Here is a 25,753-nt window from a genome sequence, read left to right as displayed (position 1 = left end):
AGATGCTCTTCAGCATAATCTTTTGTGAAAATCCCTTTATGTGAGGAAGACAAATTTGTATCAGTTGGTTTACTGTTTATAAATACAAGTTTTATTTGCGCGTTGCTGTTACACCGTAACCAGAATATTTGCACGTTGTTGTTACATCGTAACTAGAGAACAATCTTGACGTCAAAATAGAGTGTTGTCGATACACCAGTTTCAGCGTTGCTAAAACACCGATGTTGTTACACTGCAAACAACAACTGACGAAACTACGTTGCTGAATCACCAATTTCAACGTTGCTGAAACACCGTATTCCGCAAATGATTTTTATTTCTGCTGTGTTAAAACAGAGTATTGTTCTGTTTTTCAGTTTTTGTTCAGAATTATCAGAAATTCCAACAAAAACTCTTTCAAATTGCACCTATCAAAGTGATGTTTGTGACAACACACTAGAATGAATGAATAATGAGAACCTAACGCTCCCCTAACCATGTGTTTTTCTCTGCATATCAACTATGCCTATCAGAACTGAACTTAAGCGTTTTCTCTCTGTGACTCAGCTGAAATCGATTTTAAATCTTGGCGGTGTACATTCCAAGCTCCAACGTTGAATTCTCTGTGCGTCGAACAATCTCCAACATTTCTGCATGCACTGTATTGAATGTTGAAGCATCTCTATGAAGTATTCGAGACAGTGCAATAAATGGAGCGAGTTTTTGCGTCGAATGACTACCTGGAGGTGTTGATCGTTGTGATTGCAGTTTAATGGCATGTGTGTGACTATAAATGTTAAACCACGTGCTTCATCCATGACTCTCCTCCGTCTGTGGCATCAATATGGGACCAGGAAGATCAAATGTCAGGGATGTCTCAACTACTTAATTTTCATAGCCTGCAGATGCATAGGTTTGAGACGGGTGATTTATCGGTTATGTCTACGAAGGCGTGAATATTGGAGAAAAACTCTTTAGACATGGCGAAAATTATACTCCTACATGCAGTAAGTCATTTACATCTCATTCATCTACTTGTCAATGAGCATTATTGCCACAATATTTTGTAAAAGTCTCGAACAGAGTGAGTGCAAGAATTTGGATCTTGGGGTTCTTATTTTTGATGTGATTCTTGATTGATTAAATGATATCCTTTGCTTATCTTGGATCACTATTACAAACATCACCTATCTCCTCTGTATAGCTCTCGTTCATATAACCCTGACAACTATATAAGTCCGTTGGGATCGAATCATACATGCAGGTAGAAATTATGAGAGACCATGTGTCCTCAACACTCTGGTGACAAGTCTTCTGCCTCCTTCAGCCATTCTTCTGTGGATTTGGTCGTGTTCTTCCCTTCAAACACTTCTTCCACCATGGTTTCTTTCTCCCTTTAGTGACTTATAATTATGTTCTATCTTCGTGACAACCAAATATCATTCCTCTGTAAATAACCAATTGCATCATTTCATTTCGCTCCAATCGGACAACTCAGATGACTATTCATTGACAACTAAATAATATCCACAAAGGAATTTAAAGAGTACTCGGATTGAGGAAGAAATTGACCTACTTTCAATCCTCAATGATGTGGAGAAGGCATATGCTCGTGTGCCCACTCTTCTTACATCTCTAGAGGAACCTTTGATTCAACTTATCAAAGTGTAGAACAAAAGATATTCAAACTTATATTTATCGACTGCTTGAAAGGCTATTATTACATTGTCCAAGTGAAGATACAAGTGGAAGGGTTATCAAGGCTTTGTTCATAGTGTTAAAGCTTTGAAAAGAATTCCTAGAAATGAGGAGGGGAAGTTTAATGTTTATTGGTAATATACAAGCAGTGCATCCTTCCAGCATTACATTCAATGATTGATGAGAGATGTAGTGAGTGGAGAAAAATAATTGTGATGCACCAGTGACCCCAAAGTTTGAAATCACTGTCTCAAATAAAAGTTTAAAATATGCAAGAACCAATGGTGTATTTGGTTTATTTTTTGTAAAACAAAACTTGGTACTTTTCATTTATTAAGCCTTTTATAGCTTCCACTAAAGTCTTTGTTTTTTGTTGAGACAATGGCAAGAATTAATGATTTATTAGAGTGATTAAGAAATCTAATCATTCCAATTGTTGAAAGCACAGTTAAAGTTAGCGAAGACACTCTCACAAATATTCAATTTTTTTTTGCAAAATGCACAAGAATAGATTGATTTTTTGCAGCTTGAATCTCAACTGCAGCAGCATGAAGAATTACAACAGTGGAGTCATCATTCTGAACCTATTTATGTTTAAAACATTGAAATAAACTCCCATAAGTAACAAGTTGGTTCAGATCCAGTACCTAGTGAAGGAGTAGAGTTACATGTAGACGCAGAAATTTAGTATGCACTTCCCAAGTTCATCATGAGACCTTGGGAAGAGCTTGTCCATAACAAGCACAAAACATGTCTTGGATATTATGAGGAGGTTTCCTTTCATATTCCAAATTACTCAAAACCCATCAAATTTCAGAGTGCTGGGTTTCTTCATAATGGTTCACCTTCACTTGTTACAAATTCTATTCCTCTTTCACAACAACAACAACATATTGTGAAATCCCAACATTTTGAAAGAGTTGGCCATATGGAGGATCATTGTTTTGGTCCTCATCCATGTAAGCATTGTCATAAAACCACTAACTCTTCAAACGAATGATTCATAAACAAGTCTCGTGCAAGGACAAAGATTCATCTTGGATGGATCACTTCTTGGCAATGGGTTTCAATAGCCAAGAAGATATTTTAATCATATGTCAGAACTTGTTCTGGTGTATTGAATAATATTGCAGTTGAGTTCTATCGATCATCTCACATTGTATCTGACAAGGAGGGAAGTGATGATCATTTACAAGCTTCAAAGCCACATCAAGCAAACCTGAGCCACAACCTGCCATACTAGATTTAGAGTTGTAGCAAGAGATAAAGATGTCCCTGAGCTTGCCTTCGGTTGATGTTCAACCTTAAACCATATATGCGAGGTTGATGCATCTCTTCAAAGAATTTGGGACACTTTCTCTAGCAGAAAACTTCATTTTCTTTCCAGTTTGGAAGAGTTCCAGGAATTGCATTAAGAATTTCAAAGTTAGTGGTCATACTTAAACCATCATAGGTTGAGACCTCCATTTTCAGGTTGACTTCTCCCTTTTTATGAGGGGTGAGGCCTCCATTTCAAGGTTGAAAGTTTATCTTTTCAAAACATGAGGAGCACTTCCTCTAGCAGAAGACCTTAGCTTCATGCAAGATTTGGAAGACTTTCGAGAACTGCACTAAGCATTCCAGTGTTGATGGTCATCCTTAAACCAACCCCTTATACGAACATTTCAGAGAGCACATTCAGCCTAGTGCTACCATGCGTGTTTTTTTCACATTTCGTATTACAACTCTTTTCATGGAATCATACATAACCCTTCAAATTAAGGGGGGAATGTTGGACACCTAATCCTCTATGGGTTGGTGTGGAATGTGAACAATGTTTAGAGTCTAAGAGTCCACCTGGAATATGAATTCAAGGGTCACACCAATGTACTATATATATGTATCATTGTGAATAATATATAAAACTCAATGTTTATCATTCATATTCTCTCTCTGCCATTGTCATGTTCAACAGTCTACACAATACAATTCTTTAAGGTGATTTTCAAGTCTTTGAATCCATTTATACATTCGAAAATGCAACTTAAACAATGAAAAGTTACACATGAGAAAGGGAGAGGGAGAGAGATACACGAATTTTAACCATGGATATATCAAGTGCTCAGAGGGATCAATTGTCTCGAGGTGAAAACATTTTTTCAAGTTTTGGACTCTAAAATGGATTTGGACTTCAAGAGATTTGATCATTTTGTGTGGCTTCTATATCCATGGTTAATATGGATTTATAATGGTTGTAGTTTATGTGGATAAAATATGGGGTGTGATAGATTAGGTTAACTTCCAATGTTATGTTCATGATTGACTTGGTCATAAAGAAAATTTGGTAGGGTCATTAATGGGAGGTTTACCATTTATTGTGTTTGAGGTTTTGTACACCATAGTTTTTTCTAGGGTATTACCATGTAATATAGTCTATTTACGCACATCATAAATTCATAATAACACATATTCCATCCAAAAAATAATATATTTATTATCAGTATATCATTGCCCACAAGGGTTTACAGGATAATTATGGTTTCCATGTATTGTTTATATTTTTCTCTCTCAAATTTTATTCCTAACTATGGTATAAGACCTTAGGGAAGAACACTCCATGAAGCAAGTGTTATCTAGTTTCACATTGGCCAAGGAGAGATGTATGTAGCAAATCAAGGTTACAATAAGGATTGTTAAGTTTTCATGGATGGAGCTCTCCAAGATAGCTATTGAATGTGTGGTGAGGGCTTTTGTAAAAAGTTGTAGCAACTTGCATCCATTTGAAATGATGACATCACCAAGGATGATGAAGAGCTTCTAGTAGAGTGTAAATCACGATGAAATACCTAGTGGGAACCTATAATAATAAATAAAGGATATTAGGGGACAAGTGGTACAATTAGCCATAAATAACACACCTATGAATCTATCCTAGATGTTGACGCAGATGTTTTGAACTGAGCACTGGTGTGAATCATACGTATTAGTTGTTCTAAATGGTTGAGAATGGAGATCAACATAGATATGTGCAGGATGCAGTTAAGGAATTTACTAGATGAGTGTAGGGTCACAATAGAGGTTGTTTGAGTGGATTTGGTGATTTGAATTATATTTGTTGGAACAATTTAGTATTTATATGTAGTGGCTCAATTGTCATGTGTTTGATTTATAACATCGATGGAGTTCTCAAGGCAACTGTGGGCCAAATTTTCTTTCAATAAGAATGACATCATTAAAATTGTGGTCAGATCATTGGTACCTATGGAAGCCATAAATATGAAATTCATTGTATACTCATGGTGCATTTTAAGGATGCAATCAAAATAAACCAAGTAACTTTCAAGGATGCATAGTAAGTCCATATGTTGCCACTTCATGTTTATAATAATGTTGCATTTATTCTTGATAAGGCTTTCTATGTTTAAAATGTGTATGTTTGATTTTATTCACATGATTTTATGATTATGAGAGTGAGTATGACTGACTTATTTAGTGCATTTAGTATATCAGGTAGATATATCTTGAAATCACTAAAAGAATTGTGCCAAAGGCCCATATCATAGTTTACAAGGTTTATTGGATATTAATGATAGATAATGGATTTTATGTATTTATTGGTGGACAAAGTGCAAGCATATCTGTAATCTCTTAAAATTGTGAGCCTTTTGCTTTAGTTTCCAACCTTTTCTAGAATATATGTAGTTTTGGCAAATGGAAAATAGATTTTGTCCAAGTGGACATGTAGATAATAGGCACCAAAGGTGAAAGGAATATGGAAAGGATTTTGAAGAAACAATTATTTGTAACAAATGAATAGATGTAATGGCTAGATAAGAATGGTTCATGTTAATTAGATGGGAGCTAGGTTGGTAAATATCATACAAGAAATGGAAGACAATGTCATGGAAGGAGACTCTGAGCCTGAGTTGGAGGAATGGGGAGATTTCATTCTAGACTCGGGAAATACCAGGGGAAGGATGACTCTCTACAAGTAGGCCTTACACGTATACTGGGTGCTGAAATTCTTACTTGCCAAAGCACTGGAACAGGTAGCGGGCGAAATGACAGAACTCGCCCAAGGCATGCCAAATATCAAGAAAGATATGAAAAACCTGCAAATCATAATGATAATGCAGGACAACAAGCTAGAGGAAATCCAGCAACAACTGAAGAAGCTATCTCCACCAACGAGGGACACGACAGTAGCACCTGATAATGTGGATGACAGAAAGGATTAGTTCTTGTAGTTGTTTAGTTTGTTCATTTTTTAGGATAGTTTTTTCTTTTTCAATAGTTTCATGACAAGTTGGAACATGTTTAGTGTTTGTTTTTGCGAGGTTTATTTAGCATGGATCGACATACTTATTAATTTTTGCTACTGGATGGCCTATAATAACTTGAGGTGGCCAACATACTTGGTTTCTCATTTGGGCAAGTTGAGGCCACCAAAACGATGTATATGGTTCAACTTGTTTATATATAAATAGAAAAAGAAAGGCACCACCTTAGCGTACAAAAAAATAAATAATATAAATTCAAATAATAATAATTCTTATTTATAATATAGACTTCAAAAACCTTACCCTTAAATTAAAATAATCACTTCTACATGTTGTATAATATGTAATGTCACTATCACATTAAAAGTTTAAATAAAAAATTAATTTAAAAGCTTTAAAATATAATAATGAGTAGTCATACCATTTACATGGTAAATTTTATGTTTAAATTTAATTAATGGCTCCCCCTCAATTTATAATATCTTCTATTATTATTACACTTAAAAAACTAATAAAGTTTTATAAAAAACTTAAATAAAATTGTTATGGATATGTATGTATCGACATGTATTAAGAGTGTTTTAATAAAATAAAAAATAAAAATATTTGTATATTTAAAGATGTAAATTTTTCTTTTATTTTCTAATTTTTTTTATGTTAGCTATGTTACATTAAAATGTTAATTTTTTTTAAGATATGATAAAAAAATTATGCAATTATGAAAGTTTCAGTAAAATTAGCCTGATGGGGTTAGCAATGGCATATTAAAGGAGTGTTTACGCACTGCGGTTTGAAAAGGAGGGGTGGGCATCAGCCCATGCACCCTCCACATGCACTCACTGAAAAATGAGATGCAACTTAGCAATTTGATCATCAAGCTAAAGTTTGGGATTAACATATGGTGGGTAATGACAATTATTACACGCTCTATGTTCCTCGAGAGAAAGCTCATGCAAATTGAAATTATAATGTACATCCCTTTTGGGATGACCACTGCCATGGAATGCTCTGTGTTTTTCAAAATTTATAGGGATAAGCTCAATCTAAGGCGTAAAATGTTTTACCAGAGTGATAATTGGATTAGGGCTTGGCATTTACTCTACACAGTGGGTTATCATTATATAAATTTCTATTTTACATTTTTGGAAAGGATTAGGTCCTCTCGGCTTGATAGCTTTCTTGTTTCTTTCCTGAAGCATGTTGGAGGTAGCACCAATACAAGCTCTTGCCATTTGGTTGTGTTTCATTATTTTAATTTTTCCGCTATTCTTCACACAAAGGAGGATTGTAGTGTGAAGCATTTCTCTATTCTTGACGTTGTAAGACACTCCATCATAGTCAATTATGCACATTTTGTCTCTGTGTAACACACTAGCCCCCAAAAGCTGAGTCCATAACTAAGTGAAGTATCTTCCCGCACCTCTGGTTCTTGACTCTCGTGTAGGTCTTTATTTCTTGCAGTGTGCTCATAGTTGGCTTAGAATTACTATTCCACCACAAAGACCCATCAATTCGAAGATGCCTCACTAGTTCATGCTCTTGATGAGGCTCTGGATTCCATGATTGGATGAGAAATGGACACACATGAGTTCAAGTGGAGGAAATGGAAAATAGGTATCGGGTGAAAACTTCTCTAGAAGTCTAAAAATAAATTGATGACATCGAATAGGGAGGTAGCCAACGAGTGGGAGGAAATCTCTAATTCGGATGTGCTCAACTTTATATCCAAGTGAATATCAACACTGAGTGCAGAAAGAGGAAGGCACAACAAATACTAGCTGATGGTGGAGCTTTATTGGTAACATAGGGGGATGTTGGGAAAACTCGAATTTCATAGAAACGCCAATCGTGATGAATTTATTCCAGGAATAGAGGAACAATATTTCCTACAGGAGATCATGGAACAATGCCTGCAAAGAATTAAATTTTTCTTCTTACAATAATTTGATGAGCCTCCTCCAACAACACCATCTTCTCGAGCGCAAAAGAATGAATAATTATGGTCTTATTTCTCTTACAAGTTTACTAGTTGATGACAGCTAGATTTTTGGGCTTATGGTTTATGTCTACTTTTGTGCTTCTTTATCTAGTCATGCAACCCATTCTGGGCCTATTTCGGAAAACAAACTATCTACCTTTTGTTTATTTTGATACATTCTAGATCAAGCATAGCATTCAACCTTTTGTATGGTTTCTAGTGTGGCATACCAAGGTGATCCTTTGTGCTTTATAGAAATATGAAATATAATTCAATCTTGAATTAAATAACAAATAGAGTTTACAACAAGAAAGAAAAATAGTTTTAATAAAATTAAAAACAAGAATATTTCTATATATAAAGATGTGAAATTCATATATAATATAAATACTATTATAAGGAATTAGTATAGATCTATCATAACTTTGAATCTATCAAATGTTTAGAGGGATCAAATTATCAAGTGCAAACTTTTCTTCAAACTTATATAAATACCTATTATGGATATTGGCCCCATATATTACTCTACAATCCACCATGAGACCACCATGCGATAGATATTATACTGAAGTTTTACATGAATAAAGCTTACATGAGAAATTAAATTATAAGGAAAAAAAATCCTCTATTAACAATAATAATGAGTAAGTCGTAAAGTATTAAATAAAAAAAAACCATAAACATAATTTCATCTTAATAAAAAAATAATAAAAAATAAAAAGTAATAAAAATATTAAGGAAAATAATAATTCAATTTAACATATTTATTAAATTCAATTTATTTGTAAAATAATTTATAATATATGTATGATGTTTAAAAAGAAAAATGTCATATGTAACTATATATAAAATGTAAATATTAATTATAAACTAGAATTCATTTTATTTTATTAATTGAAATGATAATGATTCATAAGAATAGTTATGATATTTCAAAACTTTTTGTAAGTAATACTTATAATAATTTTTTTCCTCTTCATATAATTTGTTCAAAACTTTTTGTAAGTAATACTTATAATAATTTTTTTCCTCTTCATATAATTTGTGCTATTAATATTGCATTAAATTATAAAACAAATTAAATAAAAATGTCATTTTCATATTTTTTTAGTTATATGTATTACAAGGTTTTAATAAAATTAAAAAAATATATATATAGAAATGTGAAATTTATATATGTGTATTTCATATTAAAATGTTGAATATAAAATTTTATAAAATATATATAAAAAAAATCAAAACCAAAAAAATATGTAGTGTATAGTATTTATAAGAGTTATAATAAAGTTTACGAGAGACTTTTCGGCAAAAATCACATGAAATATCATTTTTCTTGATGAACCACACTGATTGGTTTGAAATGCGTAGACAAATGGTATTTCATATGATTTTCACCGGAAAATCTCTCGTAAACTTGATATGGATCACAAAAGCCTCAATTCTACCTTTATAATAAAATTAGAAATAAGAATATTCCTAAATATAAAACAGTCAAATTTAAAATAATATAAACCATACAATGGAAAATGACCATATATCCATTTTAACCTTTAATCTAATATGTTTTGTAGTGAAGAAGATGGTTGAACTTTGAGAGACATAATCTAATATGTTTTAAGTTAAGAAGATGTTTGAACTTTGAGACACATAATCTAATATGTTTTGTAGTTAAGAAGATGTTTGAACTTTGCGAGACATAAGGTTAAGATGGATCGAGGTGTGTGTATTAGATTTAATGTATATCCATGTTTAGCTTTAGACTTATCATGTGTCAAATCAAAACATGAGGAAAAGTTTGGAAATTTAGGGATTTGATCATTCTTTTCTCAAAATACATGAGAGACTGATTTACAAAGGTGTGTTAATTCCTTTTATGCTCAACTTATCTCTTAGAGTGAGCAATAAGCTATTCAAATGTTTTGGCCAAGCTCTTTAACTTGTTATCTATCGAAGTCCTTAACTTCTTATTGATCATATTATGAGAGAGACCAAATTTCTTAATGTGAAAACCCATCTAGACTACATTACATAAAATGACTAAAAGTTTACATCTTCATGGATTTGATCTCTAATCTCTTTCCATTAGAATTAAAATGGTTTTAGGTTAATGTCTTTCCAGATTAAAAATTAAGATAAATTCAACTACATAAAATGACTAAAGTTTTACATCTTCATGGATTTGATCTCTTTAGTCTCTCTCCATTAAAATTAAAATGGTTTCAGGTTAATGTCTCTTCAGATTGAAAATTAAAATAAATTCAACTTAAACATTTCAATGCAGTGTCCCTCATTGCTAGCGATGTATAATTTCTTTTATACTTAACACAGTGATGGTAAATGCTTACTTATATTTAACATATTCAGAACTAATATAATTTGATCTTAAGAAAGATGTATTAGATTGATCTTAAGAAAGATTTACATCTACTGATTGAAACATTTAAATGATGTGATAAATTTCATGCGATGAAATTTATATATGACATGTTATAGCCCAGGCATTGAGTGGAATTAAAATTTTAATAAAAAATTACACCTATGAAAATTTGACAGCTTTTAACAGCAGAAAAATATAAAGTTGAAATAAAATTCCTAAAATCATGTTTCAATTAATCAGAATGAGAAATCGCACAATATATCAGATTTAGTGATCGGCAATTCAGAATATTTTATATTCTAAATTTTATATGAAACCAAAAATACAAATAGAAAAGCTGTGTTAATTTATAAGGCTTAGGAATGACGTAAGATAAAAACACATGTGTGTTTGACAACTAGTTACTCGTCATGAAAACTGGTCTGTTCAACAACATAGTTGTCATGAGACACGAGTTTTGATTTGGAATCCTTTCAGCAAGGAGTTCTGATTTAATGAGAGGCGTTCACGATTCATCCACGAGCAAGGGCGTCGTGCCTCTGCAATTCCGTCGATAAAAGCTGTGCCCAACAAAAGAGAAACTAGTGCAATTCTCGAAGGAAAAGGATATTCACAGATTCATGGACGATAGCAGAGGCTAAATGACGGACAATCATCATGTTTTTTAGGGAGACAATGATCATGTTTGCGTGGAGATGACAATGGCAAAGGGCAGCGACGATCATAGGAACTTTAAATGAAAACACAAATTGCAGACCCATATTGTCTTAATGCGTTCTGGAGTTCTCCGTCGGAGGATTTTTTTGAAGGTAATATTGATTGCTTGATATCTATCATAAGCACAGAAGATTTTTGATTTGAATCGTTGTTTAGTTGGTGAGGTATTTCCTATGGGATAGCGGAGAAGGCCGTGTAGGGCATATCAGAAGCATACACAAGATGAAACATGCAGCAGAGAACTGTGTCTGTTCAGTTCTTTTGGCTGCTGCAGTATTGCACTCAACACATTTTCTAAGTTTAGCGAAATTACCAAAACTCTAAATAGGAACACAAGCAAATGATAAGAAAAAGCACGTTTGATAAGTTTAGCGGAATTACCAAAAATCTAAATAAGAACACTTAAGAGAAGAAGATAAATGATAAGAAAGTTGGAGGACGACCACGTATATAGTTGGCGCTTTCTCTGCATCGTTCTTTCATAAAAGACGACCACCAGCTTGAGTTTCCTTTTTCTTTTTTCCTTCACTTCTTGTTATTGTTAACATCTGGTTCTCGAGCAAGATAATGCAAGCCTGCATTGATTGCAGGCAGCCATCATGGAGAAGAACAGCGTCGATGAAGTCGAAGAATTTCTTGACTTCCTAGAACTATGACATGATTAAATTGGTAAGACGGTCAGATGTGGTTTTCCCGCTAATTTTCCTTGAAAATTCGTCGAATTTTTCAATTTTAATTGATTCCTTGATACAACTCTGTGTGCCAGGATTTTTTTTTTGGTGTTCAAATAGGTATCGTTTGGATTAAGAATGTGTGTTTTGAGTTTACAAGATATGTTTTTGGTTTGACTTACGAAAATTTTAGCGGTCGATTGTTTATTGGCATACTAGAAATTGCTTTTGGCCTTTAAATTTCGATTTTAGTCGACTTTTGCGGAAGGAATTTATTTGCTTACACGATTTAGAGCATCGAGTGTTGGAAACTTCTAATTGGATGATTTTACAACTTTCCAACGAAAATGCTAGACTGGATTCCTTTATTTGAGGGTAGATCTTTGATTGGCTAGAAAATTTGCGTAGAACTTTAATGATTAGGGTTCCGGTTTCTTCGTAGTGGTCACTGTGCAACAAGTTGCTTTTTGAGCGGTTGGTTTGCCAGCGATGTTTGCACTACTGATCGTGGAGAGAGAAGCGCACCGCATGCCATTGATGAGGTGTCAAATTCTCAAGGAATTCAGATTTCTTAGGTTATTTCATTAAAGGTATTTCAGGAGGCCCTATGGTGTCAGGGTCAACATTTTCATATTTAATTAGAAATCCTTGAGAATTTTTCGCAGGCTTGTCACTCTGAACTACTAGATATGGAGTTGTTATGTTCTTTGCAAAGAGAAAATTTGTCGTTTAAATGTTAGGTTTGAATGAAATGCCAGGAGTATGGATGTTTTTCAGTTAGTCTTCAAGTTTTAAAAGTTAGTTTATTCGTTTATTGTTTAAGTAGAGATGCATTTTTTGTTTTTCCCTTTAATTCTCTATTTGTTGTGTTGGTGGAGAGTGCTATGAGTCATTGAAGATTCCGGTTCTTTAGTTTGTTAACGGGAGGAGGATCTTCTTGTTCAATGACGCACAGGGTTTTGATGTATACGTAATCGTTCCATGCAGAGACCGGAGGAGACAATGCAGAGAGAAGCGTGGTGGAGAGATCGACGAGAATTTGTAGGGGAGTGCATATGGAGAAACTGCTTATACACTTTCCAAATGCGAAATGAAAGGAACACGTGGAAGCAATAGGTAACCAAAATGGTTTTTGATTTTTTTTTTTTTAAATTGATAGGTTTTGCTAAAGGTGTCTTTACTGGAAGGGAAATTTTTTTCAATTGTTAGGTTTTGTTAAAGTTGCAGCTGGATTTCAAGAGCACCTATGTGATTGATAAAAAATTACTTATTATATTAATTATAATAATCAATCCATCGTCAACCGCGAGAGCGAAAATATCCACTAGTCAAATTAATCATAATAATCAATAGATCGTCAACTCGATCTGCCAGAGGGGAAAATATACGATCAAAGTGACAGCGAAAAAATGCACAATCAAAGTGCGTAGATTATATCAAGCATAAGATACTAATATGGTGAGTTGCAATTCCCATTATAATCCCTTTTAATATGGTGAGTTGCAATTCACATTATAATCCAATTAAAAGGGATAGGAGACAAAGCACTCACGTGTTAATGAACACTTCTAACACTTCTGATTCATAGATTGAACGCAAACGAACAGTTTCCCTACTTACTATGTTTTTAGTATATTATTACTATATTAGATAACGTCTCACATCTAACCCAAAGACCATGAACTGTGATTTCGTGGAAAACAATTGTGCACAAAGTGCAATAGAATATTCAATAAGCTTCCCTGGGCTTCTTTGCAACGGCATAGACATCTCCATAATCTGTGTTCAACATTATTTGACATTCAAATGTTGAAAATTAGTGCTAAGCTAGAGAACTGACCTGGAAAGAAAATAGTTCTTTGCATGTGGGTGTTTCTGGTCATCAAATATGAACACTAACAAAGATGAGAATTTAAGAAAGAGATATGCACAGTGGAAGTGAAAGAAAAAAGGAAAATGCAAGAAGAAACAATCCATAATTCAAAGTCAACGTGTCGCTCATCGGGAGAACTTTGGTAGAATCAACCACTATGGAAGTGTGGTAGTTGTTAGCACAAAAGAATCAAGTGAATGATTAGCACAAACAAAATGTTCTATCACGTAGCTTATTAATGCTGTGGCACGTAGTTTATTAATTTTGATGATAATAACCTGAACACTGAAGAGGTTTATGAACATCACAGAGAAGACGTCAGGATGCCTATCAACAGGGTAAATGTCTTATTTTTTATTGTCTTAGAAGACTAGATTTTGCTACATTCAAAGCTATTTCAAAGTTATTTTTGATGGAGAATGTTAGTAACTCAATGGATGCATTCTCAATTGTTCTAAGTCCAGACACGATGATCAAAGGAGGAGAAGATGATGGTTGAAACTAATGCAAGGACAATGACTGTAGATCTTTACATGCTTGACATAAGAGAGCATCGAAGGAAGTAAATCATAACAAAGCATGTGGAAATCAAGACAAGGTTGAAAATGAATGGTTTGGAACGATGAAGAAAATGCAATATCATTTTGTAGAAATTTAACGTTTGTGCAAATTAAATTGTTTTTAATGATTAAAACTTGTAACTCTAATAATATATAGGAATTATGAAGGAAAGTCTTTGAAAAGTATGGGTTATTTGCTACCTTGGTTTCAAATTAGTGTGAAAACAATTTCATTATATGAATTAAAAAAAAAAAAATTCAATTTCTTACATAGTCATCAAAAAAATGAAAAAAAGGATTTAAATTAATATAAATGTAATAATATTTTGCAAATTGGTTAACATTCCATTTATTTAAAAGAATGAAAATTACATTTTAAAAAAGGAGGTTTTTTTCACATCACTATGGTCTCCAATATGGAAAATCATCTTCATAAATCTCTATGGAATACAATGACACTCTTATAACAACCCTCTTTTGGCATATTGTGTTGAAAAGAACATATTTTTACTATTCTTAATAAAACGCAGTACACTCCATTATATAACAATTTAATGTTTTATGGTATAGTGGTAAGGGGTCAGGGTTTTGGAGAGGATATTATTATTCAAATCACATGAAATGTTATGTTATATTAAAGCACAGTAAATGCATACTTAACAACGAACTTTCATGTGTCAACCACGCCCCCCTAACAAATATCTGTGTTAATCTCAATTAGCTGAGGTCATCAACATCATCTCCTCTCATGTCAATAACTTTGTAGGAATTATATAGGGCCCAACACACCTGCCTAACAACTACTTGTGTTAATCTCAATTAGATGTGGTCATCAACACCATCTCCTCTATAGCAAATATTTCACTATGATTTGAAGAACCTCCTCAATTGAAAATTCTACCTTTGGTCCAAGTCAATAAGTTCACTTCCTGTATGTTTTTAAGTACATTCAATTCATGTATGTGGTTCATTCAACCTATTCACGACCCCCCCGCTTAACATAAACATTTACCTAGTAGAGTCTACAATAAATAATATGGTACACTCATAAAGTATTTATAGGGCCCAACAATCCCCCTTAACAACTATTTGTGTTAATCTCTATTAGTTGAAGTCATCAACATCATCTCCTCCCTATCAAATATTTCACTCTCATTTTGAAGAGCCTCCTCAATTGAAAATTATACCTCTAGCCCAATCCAGTACATTCACTTCATGCATGCGGTTATACATTTGGTCTAGCCCAATACATTCACTTCATATATGTGGTTCATTCAACCTATTGATGAACTACCCCCTTAACATAAAATTTTACCTTGTAGAGTCTACAATCAACAATATGGTACATTGATAAAGTATCTAACCATCCAATGGCCCACTACATTAAGTGTTAAAGAACTCCCTAAAAAAGGCTTTTGAACTAAAATATAAAAGATATCCAAGTGTTCATTACAGTCATAAGATAAACATGTATGCATGCCTATCTAGGTCTTATAGAGATATTCCCTTTCCATGTTACACAGATACAAGTACATATGCACTCCAACACATTAAGATACGAGCTACATATCTTCAAGGACCACTATAAAAAAACATAACATGGCAAAAACTTGTTATAAAATACAGTGTTTAACTAACACAACAATATTGTCACGAGTCTATTATTATTCAACGCACCAAAAAATGTTACCTTTCTTTCCCATCATCATCCAACCCCTAATGTTGCCATAACCAATAACATTTGATATCTTAAGCATTTCTACTTGCTTTCCTTGGACCAAACTCTAAGGATTTCTTTGTTGTAACTAGGAGCCCTCTATCCTCCATGCTACAATCTCGTCATTCCACTCCAAAAATTTAACATCCAACAAGGTTTCTTTCTCAAGAGAGAACAATGCAACTCACTTCCACCTCAAAAATTTTTAATTCTCCTTGCTTCATTAAAATTTTTCTATCACATATAATATGGAAATCAATCATACTCAAGAACCTATTTTGCTCTAGATCCTAGCACTAATCTCACCATGAATACTAAATAATTGGTCAACCTAAGGAAATATTTCCATCAATTGAAATATATTGGTACAATCCGCTATACCATCCAGTTATCTAGGTATGTAATATGGAAATGGGATGTATCCATATTAATATTACATTTTAAAGACCTGCAAATAACTACTTATGGTGCATGACTCAAAATATAATTCATAGAGGAAAATATGTAGATATAACTCATTTCTCACTACAACACTTCTTCTGAGAAGATCACTAAATGACATTTACATCACAAGAAATTTCAACACTAAATACATCAACAAGAGGTACATGACATAATGAATGCAATATCGTATTCATCCTTTGTATTTTTCAGACACTCAATATGTTTATAGTGTCTTTCTTCATTCCTTCTTTTGGATACCCTTAATATGACACCCCTTATGTTTTGATTTATAAGACATGACAATTTTTATACTTTTGAATTATTGTGAACTTAATGGCTATGGAAGAAAGGATTGAAATTATTTGATTATGTAATTAACTTTTATTTTATTGAAGTAATAAACAAGTTTTTGGCAACATTTGGGAAATAGAACTTTAGTATTAGAGAATTCTTGCCAAAAGGTTGCTAGAGATTAAGTCCACATGGTGGACATTCCATAAAGGTTTTCCTAAAAATCCCAAGGAGAAAAGTTGATAAACAAATTAACATGATGGGGGAGAAAGATTATGCTAAACACTTAGTTGGAGAGAAATGCTAATTATGTGAAAAGAAGAATAAAGCATAACATGAGAGACATGTTGTTTTAAAGATAAAGAAAGGTATTTTCTGAAATAAAAGATAAATAACAAAAGGGCTAGGTAACTAAGGGATGCAGACCCTTAAAGTAGAATGTTGTTAAAGAAAAATATGTTGGGCAAAATATATAAGAAAACCATAAAGAAACATGAGAAGGTTGTTGAATTCTTGAAGTGAGAAGGTTTGAGCTCAGGGGGAATAGTTGGAGACAATTCTTAGTTGGGTTGAATGTGCTTTGCTCCTGACTATTTCCCAAATAACTCATTATTGTTAGATGTATCGTTGTCTTCCTTATATGTTTTGTTATGTAACCAACTCACAAAAAGATAGAAAAGAGAGATCAATGCCTTAGAATTCAACCTCTTCGAGGGGGCAACCTCCTTTAAATTACACAAATGAGCAATTCTTCGATGATACAAATGAAAAGACCTCTTTTCTATATATAGGATTCTATGGGGTCATAACATAATCAGAGCCGACATAAGAATAATAATGTAAGGGCACATTAATAACAATAGTGGGCTTCTATGGGGCACAATAGTAACAATATGGGCACTACATGGGTACATCAATATAATAAGTGGGTTGTACTAATAACAATAAGGGGTTACACTAATAGTTAGGGGCCTAACATGTCCCTCTCCTTCAAAAAGCATTGTCCTCAACGCTTGAGTAGTTCTTGATGCTTCTGTATAAAATTCATGTCCTCCCATGTGGAATCTTCAGCGGGTAAGTTCTTCCACTTGATGAGATACTCTGAAACTGATCGATTTCGTAGCTGTTGGGTTCTTGTTTCTGTGACTGCTCCAGGTTCCAATACGATTTTCTCTTCCTCTTCAATTTCTGGCAATATTGTTTGAATTGGGATCTTTTGCAAATTTTGAATTAGTGGCCATACTTCTTCGTCCTTCTTCCATTCATCCCTTGCTTCGTTTATCCAATCTAATTGGATAATAGAAATAGTACAAAACAATGCTTCCACATCCTCATCCTTGAAGAGTCTTCCCATGTAAGGTCGCCATTTTTTAAGTGCATGTAGTATTGCCAACATTTCCTTCTCATAAATAACTTGCTTGAGATGTAGAAATAAAAATACTTATTCACCTACATCAAAACATTTTTCACTACGATGTTGATCTACCTATTGTTTCGTTCGATTTTGCACCAAAGTGGCATTATCCTTTAAAAGTTGGAGAACTTGTTGTTGATGCTCGATGTGATCTTTCACTGCTTGAACCTTTTTCTTCTTGATATGTCCTCCTATCTCTAGAGTTTGAGGAGTGGCAATTTCTTCCAATCCTTTACAAGATATGGTCAGATTCATTTCTTGATGCTCGATGTGATCTTTCACTTCTTGAACATTTCTCTTCTTGATATGTCCTTCTATCTTGATAGTTTGAGGAGTGGTAATTTCGACCAATGAATTACAAGATATGGTTGGATTTATTTCTTCTTTCTCGATGTGATCATTCACTTCTTGCACCTTTTTCTTCTTGATATGTCCTTCTATCTTGAGAGTTTGAGGAGTGGTAATTCTTGCCAATGCTAAGATATGGTCTGATTCATTTCTTCTTTCTCTGGGGTGGGGTCCTGGCATATATCCTTTTCTTTTGATGTTTCTTGATCCTTTTCTTCCTCCTCTTCATATTCTATGTAAAATAATTTCTTCTCAGCACACTTATGACCTTTAGTGCATTTGCTATCACAATTGTAACAAAGCCCTTCTTCTCTTTTTTCTTCCAATTGTTGTGGTGTAACCCTTGTAGGTTGTGGAATGCTGGGAGAAACAACACTTCCATCTTTATAGTTGTGAGGGGTATGCTTTTTGGTTTCATTAAATTTGCTTTCTACTATGTCACAAAGCCCTTTTACCATTTCGAATTGTTGTGGTGTTGCTCTAAAGAAGGTGTTGCTCTTTGTATCCTCATAATATGCTACCATTTCCTTCGTGAAAATTGACCATGTAACAAGTTGTTTACGAGAAAAAAGCACTTCATACCATAAAAATTGATCTGGTTCTAAATATAAAGATGCAATACATACCTTTTGTAACAATGGTACACCATGTAGATCAAAATATTTCTCCATCTGTAGTATCCAATTTACCGAATCCTTGGCATCAAACTTCCTCATCTTGCTTTTTCTTGATTTTAGGAGCTCAATCTTGAAACGACTGTAACTCTGTAGTTTTGGATCTTCTAGTTCTGAAATTACGACCTGTAGTAGCCCTCTGTTTCCTCTTTCCAATGCCACTAGTCTTATCCAAATTGGATTCTTCGAGGAAGAGTTATGCACAATCCCCCAAGATGACCTGATTATAGACTAGTTCAGTAGAGCGAACTTGTATGACATTCCACGAGTCACTGTTTCGACCTTTGGATCTGAAAAAGATGTACAGGAAACTACAGTCCGTCCTCTTTCTATACCTTCTTACGAAATTTCAATCCTATGCTTAGAGAGAATGTTATGACAATTTTCCCCAGGTCACTTGTTTGGAATGTAATTCAGGAGTCGACAAAAATACCAACTTCCTCAGATCATATCTCCACAAATATAACACAAAAAGCTCTGAAAGTTAGACCTGAGATTCAATGCAATGTCTTCTCAAATGGGTTCTTTTTTTAGCTTCTGAAACGTAGCAGAAAAAAAGTTATAGTGAAAATTCTACGATGACCCGTTTGGAGTAGTGAAACCCTAGAATCCAAAGCTCTGATACCAAATGTTATGGAACCAGCTCACAAAAAGATAGGAAAGAGAGATCAATGCCTTAGAATTCAGCCTCTTCGAGGGGGCAACCTTCTTTAAATTACACAAATGAGCAATTCTTTGATGATACAAATGAAAAGACCTCCTTTCTATATATAAGATTCTAAGGGGTCATAACATAATCAGAGCCGACATAACAATAATAATGTAAGGGCACATTAATAACAATAGTGGGCTTCTATGGGGCACAATAGTAACAATATGGGCACTACATGGGTACATCAATATAATAAGTGGGTTGTACTAATAATAATAAGGGGTTACACTAGTAGTATAGGGGCCTAACATGTTTAATATCATAAAAGTTAAATGTCATTATGAAGATTATCTAACTTGAATATTAAAGAGTAAATTGTATATTAGGCATGTTATTCATGTATATATAGAGTAATCCTACTACATATTATACCCGTTATGCATGCATATATAGAGAAATCCTTTTGAAATGGATTAAGTATTCTCTATGTGTGTACAACTTATTACTGCTAAGAATGATAAATAAAACAAATGTATCTCTCTAATAATCAATTATAAATGTGAATGATGTAGTAGATTGAAAGTAAAATTAAATAATTCTATTGGGAATACATGAATGTATGGAATTACTTTTATAAATTACCTTATAGGTATTTGATTTGGAGAGATGATAGATTTTTAAACTATATTCTAGATAGAATATTGTATCCATAGACACATATCAGATGTGGATCATGCTAAATATCATCAACGATTTTTTAATATGCACCAAGGAAAAATTAATACAAAACAAAAACCATGGAGGAATCTCTGAAAAAACCTATGGGTAAGAAAACATGGAGTAGTCATGGTATTCTTGTAATTGAAATAACTAAGATATTATGTTTATGATTCTAGTAAGAATTTTAAGGATATATTATAGGAATTTTGTGTATGTATGTATTGTACTTGTTGTATTTTGGATATCTTATAAAGAAGTTATATAACTAAATTTCCAACCAAGGCACTGTATTTATGATTATATAAGAAATCATGGAATGTAAAATACATTTACTCATCGACAATTAGAAAATGAAACTAGAAGAATAATATAATATTTTTATACGAGGGAAACTAGAAGTTAGGAAGACTTGTCACTAAGAGATTACTACATTGGAAGAGAATGAATGTAAGTATATGTGGACATTATTTAATCTAACCCATTATCGGTTCTAGAAGTTCTAGAAGAATTAGCTTCATGAAACTATAATGAAATATTAATATAAAACTATAAGGTTGGGACCTGACGATAGAATAAAGCAACAAAAATTCATTGCTAAGAACTAAGTAGGATCTTCCTATATTACAAATGAAAAAATAGATATATTAACGGAAGAAAGACATACATATCCTAAATCATTGAATATTGTCATATAGATAGTTCTCACTTACTATACATATTTGGCAATATTGATCAATATTCAAGAAAATTGAGATATGTTGTGCATCCAATGTGAAAAGGGATAAGACCCATTACTATAATAACATTGTCCCTGTATAAAGGAGGTTTACTATATATTTAAAAGTCTAGAGAAAAATCCATGAATCATATGAAACTAATTAATATACATATCAATACATGAAGTGGCTTAGTGAGCCTTGAATACATTTTTTTTCTGGAGGGACATATATGATTATATACAAGAGATAACAATCAAATAATACCATCCAAAATAATTAAGAATCCCATTTCATACATAGTTATAAAACAACAATAATTACACGAAGTATAGAATTTACAAACTATGAGAGAATAAATATTTTAATGTCTACAAGCATGAGGCCAGGCCTCCATTATTCAGAGTGATCTATGACCGAGTCAAAAACCCTAACCCTTGCAAGGTTATAAGTATATTACAAAACCTTTACCTCGTTTAATTAACAAAGACATTCAGAAATGACAACCATCATATAATAGATAAATTCAAAGGAAAATCAACATAGCCGACATGCTGTAAGAAGAAACAATTTCATTTTATTCCTTGCAACCTTATTCCACTGTGTAGTGAGTACCAATTAAAGAAATTGTCTCCTTGAGTAATACCTACATGGAAAACTCAATTAAACAAAAATTATGTTAGAAATCGAAGGATCATAATTGAGTAAAATTGTTTTAGATGAGAAGGAGGGTTAAAAGATATGCTTGTAGGAATTGAATGGTAATCCAATGAAGACATGATACAAAACACAAAATGAAAATACAACATCAATATATCTAGAAAAAACTTAACATCAATTGTTCTATAGTGATAAAAATGTTCAAAATTTGTAGTGCCCTTAGTGTATAATGACCGTAAACCCTAGGGACAAAAAACTACTAGAAGAAAACATGAAAGGTAAGTTCCTCCAAAGGGGCATTTATAGTAAAATGGAAAAAAGACAATGGACCCATCAAAATAATGTGAATCTCTAAAGAAAAAACCTTGATTTCTTAACAGAAAATAGAAACCTAAGGATAACTAACTCATATATATATCCCTAAATCGAACGAACCCAACATGGTAAATATTACCCTTCAAATTCCAAAGGGTTAACTCAAATCCTTGCATAAGCTATAAAATTTAAAGTGTGTCCTCTCCTGCACATTTGAGGGTATAAATTTAAGTAAATAAATAACCTTTACAAATAAATAAACATTGAGGATGAGTTGAGAAAAAGGTAGAGTTCCGAATAAATTTATCAAATTATAGTGTGACTCTACCCCATGTCACCAAGGAACCCAATGACAAATTAAATAGTCGAGCAATGGGAAAAAAATAGGTTTTTTGCTTCGTAATTCATGATGAAAATGGAATTAGGAAGAATGAACATAATTTTATAAGAATAGTGCGAAACTCCTTAAATATGAAGTATAAACAAAGTTATGCATAACAAAAGTACCAAAATCTAATGAGATGTTGATCAGAAAAATTGTTGAGCAAAAACATCTAATTATTAAAAAGGTTTAGAGAAAACACCTATAGGATTTAGCTTAAAAATTTTTGATGGAAGACTTAAACGTGTCATAGAGTGGAGGAACACTCTAGACACTATAACTAAATATCCAAACCAAAAAATGAGCCATGATAGGGTTTTACATTCCATTTTCAACCCTAAGAGGTTGAGCACTCTTAGGTTTGAGGACTAAATCTAGATCATTGATAGTGCGTTAGTTAGGCCAGCCATGTGAAGACACATCGACCTTCTTCAATGGCCTATGTAGTGTTTCACTAACTGTAAATTAATTATTACTATGTCATACCATTTATCCTATATAGTTAATGAGGAGTTATTTGTCAAAGGGTTATAATGATGAGCCTATTGATATGACATTGTATACATATGCAACATGTGTGCACAACAGAGTTTGGAATAGTGAATGGGATGAATATTATTAGGTATGTGTAGTTGAAAAATTGCCTAAACATTACATTGAAAAGAAGGAGGTTGATGTTACCCTCATTTTATATAAGAAAACTACATGTGTCAAAATACAGTTAAAATAGAAGTAGTGATACTAATAAATTGGATTATTGTTTGTATCTAGAATATCTTTATATTTATATAGAACTTGAATAAATCAATGAGAAAATGAAGTATCACTATCTGTACAAAATATGTGAATCCTTAGAAAGAAAAATGGAGTATTTTAAATAATTTGAAAGTAATAAGTAGAATCATAAGTATTATACAATAAGTATAGCATGTAAAATAAGGTACACTCTAATTTATTAGTTGCAGAGTCAAAAAATAAGAAAGTGTAGGGAATTGAGCTATGTTAAATATGGTATCAGATCCATGTTCAAATTTGGGCCATCAGGGTCAAACCAAGACCAATAGTATTTTGTAGAATATGTTGTATTCTAAAAATGTTATTTGGTTTTGTTGGTATGGTGTATATATGTGAGCATAAATAAAGTGAAGTATGGCATAACCTTCTAATCAACTTCCTCTTGAAGAAGATGAAGTTTGGATTCAGTCGTGGGATGAAAATTTACCTCCAACAACCTAAGTTATGGAAATTGTAAAAGATATGATACAAGAGTTTTCCAATATGAGGGCTAGCAATGAACACTTGTTGAAGGAAAGTGCAAAGCAAGAAAATATCGTTAAATAGTTGATGGAAAATTCAAGCTAGAACCTCTAGATATAGATGTGTAAGGGGACAAACAAGACCACTTAAAAAGGATAAATGCCAAAATTGAGCTTGATAATTCTAAACATGAAATTGACAAATCTAAAAGTGAAGAATATTTTGATACAACATCTCCAAAAAACAAAAAATAAAGAAGGGAAAAGAAAACAGAACTACACAGAGAGTTCCAAATGATAAGACCACCTACCTTTACTCAAGAGAAATAAGAAGATGTAAAAGCCTCGTTACTTAAAATCTCTAAATATTTTTAAGTGTACAAATATTCCAATAATCTAAAGGCCAAATTGGTGGTATATAATTTACAAAGTAAGGTTGCATTATGGTGACAGAAACAAAAAAAAATCCACAATATTCATGAAAAGACAATCACCTACAAAGAATTTCATAATTAATTAAAGGAAAAATATCTAACTAAAAGATATTACAATGATCAAGCTAAATAATTTCAATATTTGATGTTTGTACAACTGACTATGGATGAGTTTGGAGAAATATTTACAAACCTGTTAAGATATGTCTCATATATTAAAGAGGAAAAAGCGAAGGTGCAATAATTTATGAACTGTCTTCTACTCTGTTATAAGGAAATGATTGAATTTGACAATCCAAAGGCTATGGAGGAAGTTGTCAGACAAGGGATGATTTTTTATGAATAGTTTGAACAAAAATAATGAAATATTAAAATTTTTGTCTAATAAAGAAATAAATAAATTTGGAGTGGAAGTTAAGAAGCCATAACTAGCCAAACTTGCATAATATCAAACTGGTTCCAAACAAATTGATATGAAAACAAAATGGATGAATGTGGGAAGAGAGAGAGAAAATCTAAATTGTTTTTGTGATGGAGAACCCCATCTGTTGAGTATCTATCCACACAATACCTAATCAATTCAGGCATTGCAAGTTGTACAATATGAAATCACAGTAAATGACATAGCTAGAAATATACGAAAGATCATTGTTTCCCTAGAGGGCATACAAGAAAAACATCAATCATTTATGATCCGAATTGAAGCTATTATACTAGACTAACCTGTATCTATTTTACTAGACCCAAGATCTAGTCTTAATTACGTCAGTCCATAAGTTGTGGAAAAATGCTAATTGAATGCTAAAATTTAAAAAAAATCGTGGTTAGTCCAATTAGCTACAGGAACAAAGAGAAAACTAAAAATATGGGTAAATGGATGTCCTGTGAAACTACATGGATGTAAAGTTGAATTAAATATGAATATACTTCCTTTAGGTTCCTATGGCCTACTGATAAGAATGGATTGGTTGGAGAAAAATAGATATGTAATAACCTATTTGGAAAAAGCAATTACTTATATAATTAATTAAGGAAATGTATAAGTAATTAAAGGCATAACTAGGTTTATCACCACCAAACAAATTTCATTTTTGGAGTAGAAAAGATGTGCTTGAAAAGGATGTAAAATATTTGATGTCTATATTGAGGAAAGTACTCGGAAAAAAATAAGATAAAACTGTGGATGATTTAGTTGTAATTAGTGAATGTAAGGATTTTTTCCTGAAAGAAATTCTAGGATTACCACCAAGACGAGACATAGAATTTACAACTCACTTGGTACTAGGAGCCACACCTATGTCAAAAGAACCATATAGAATGAGTATTCCTTAACTTATGGAATTGAAAATGAAAATACATGAATTATTAAATAAAGGCTATATCAGACCAAGTGTTTCCCCCTTGGGAGCCCTATTTCTTTTTTTGAGGATAGACTATGAGGACATACACAAGACAACATTTAGAATAAGGTATGGACACTAGGGATTTGTAGTACTATCTTTTGTTCTTACGAATGCACTTGCTACCATTATGTGCTTAATGAAAAATATGTTTAGGAACTATTTAGACAAGTGTGTACTAGTTTTCATTGATGATATTCTAAAATACTTGAAAAACT

The 25,753-nt window shown here is 32.7% G+C and overlaps 1 protein-coding gene across 2 annotated transcripts in view; it reads left to right on the top strand.

Annotated features, from left to right (window-relative positions):
* Positions 1–556: 556 nt before the first annotated feature.
* The window catches only part of LOC149182489 (agamous-like MADS-box protein AGL8), a 152,232-nt gene continuing 127,035 nt past the window's right edge, over positions 557–25,753 (top strand). The window contains exons 1-2 of one of the 2 annotated variants that reach the window (XM_089418526.1): positions 557–986; positions 12,667–12,795. The gene's annotated coding sequence lies outside the window, so the exon portion shown is untranslated. The remainder of the gene's footprint in view (positions 987–12,666; positions 12,796–25,753) is intronic. The other variant, XM_089418527.1, reaches the window with a different exon arrangement.

Source organism: Pinus tabuliformis, chromosome 3_2 (assembly GCF_031772625.1).
Source record: "Pinus tabuliformis cultivar Carrire ecotype Pingquan chromosome 3_2, CPIR1, whole genome shotgun sequence".
NCBI classification, from domain to species: domain Eukaryota; kingdom Viridiplantae; phylum Streptophyta; class Pinopsida; order Pinales; family Pinaceae; genus Pinus; species Pinus tabuliformis.
Note: the sequence above shows the minus strand (reverse complement) of the source record. Positions and strands in the feature narration are given on the sequence as shown.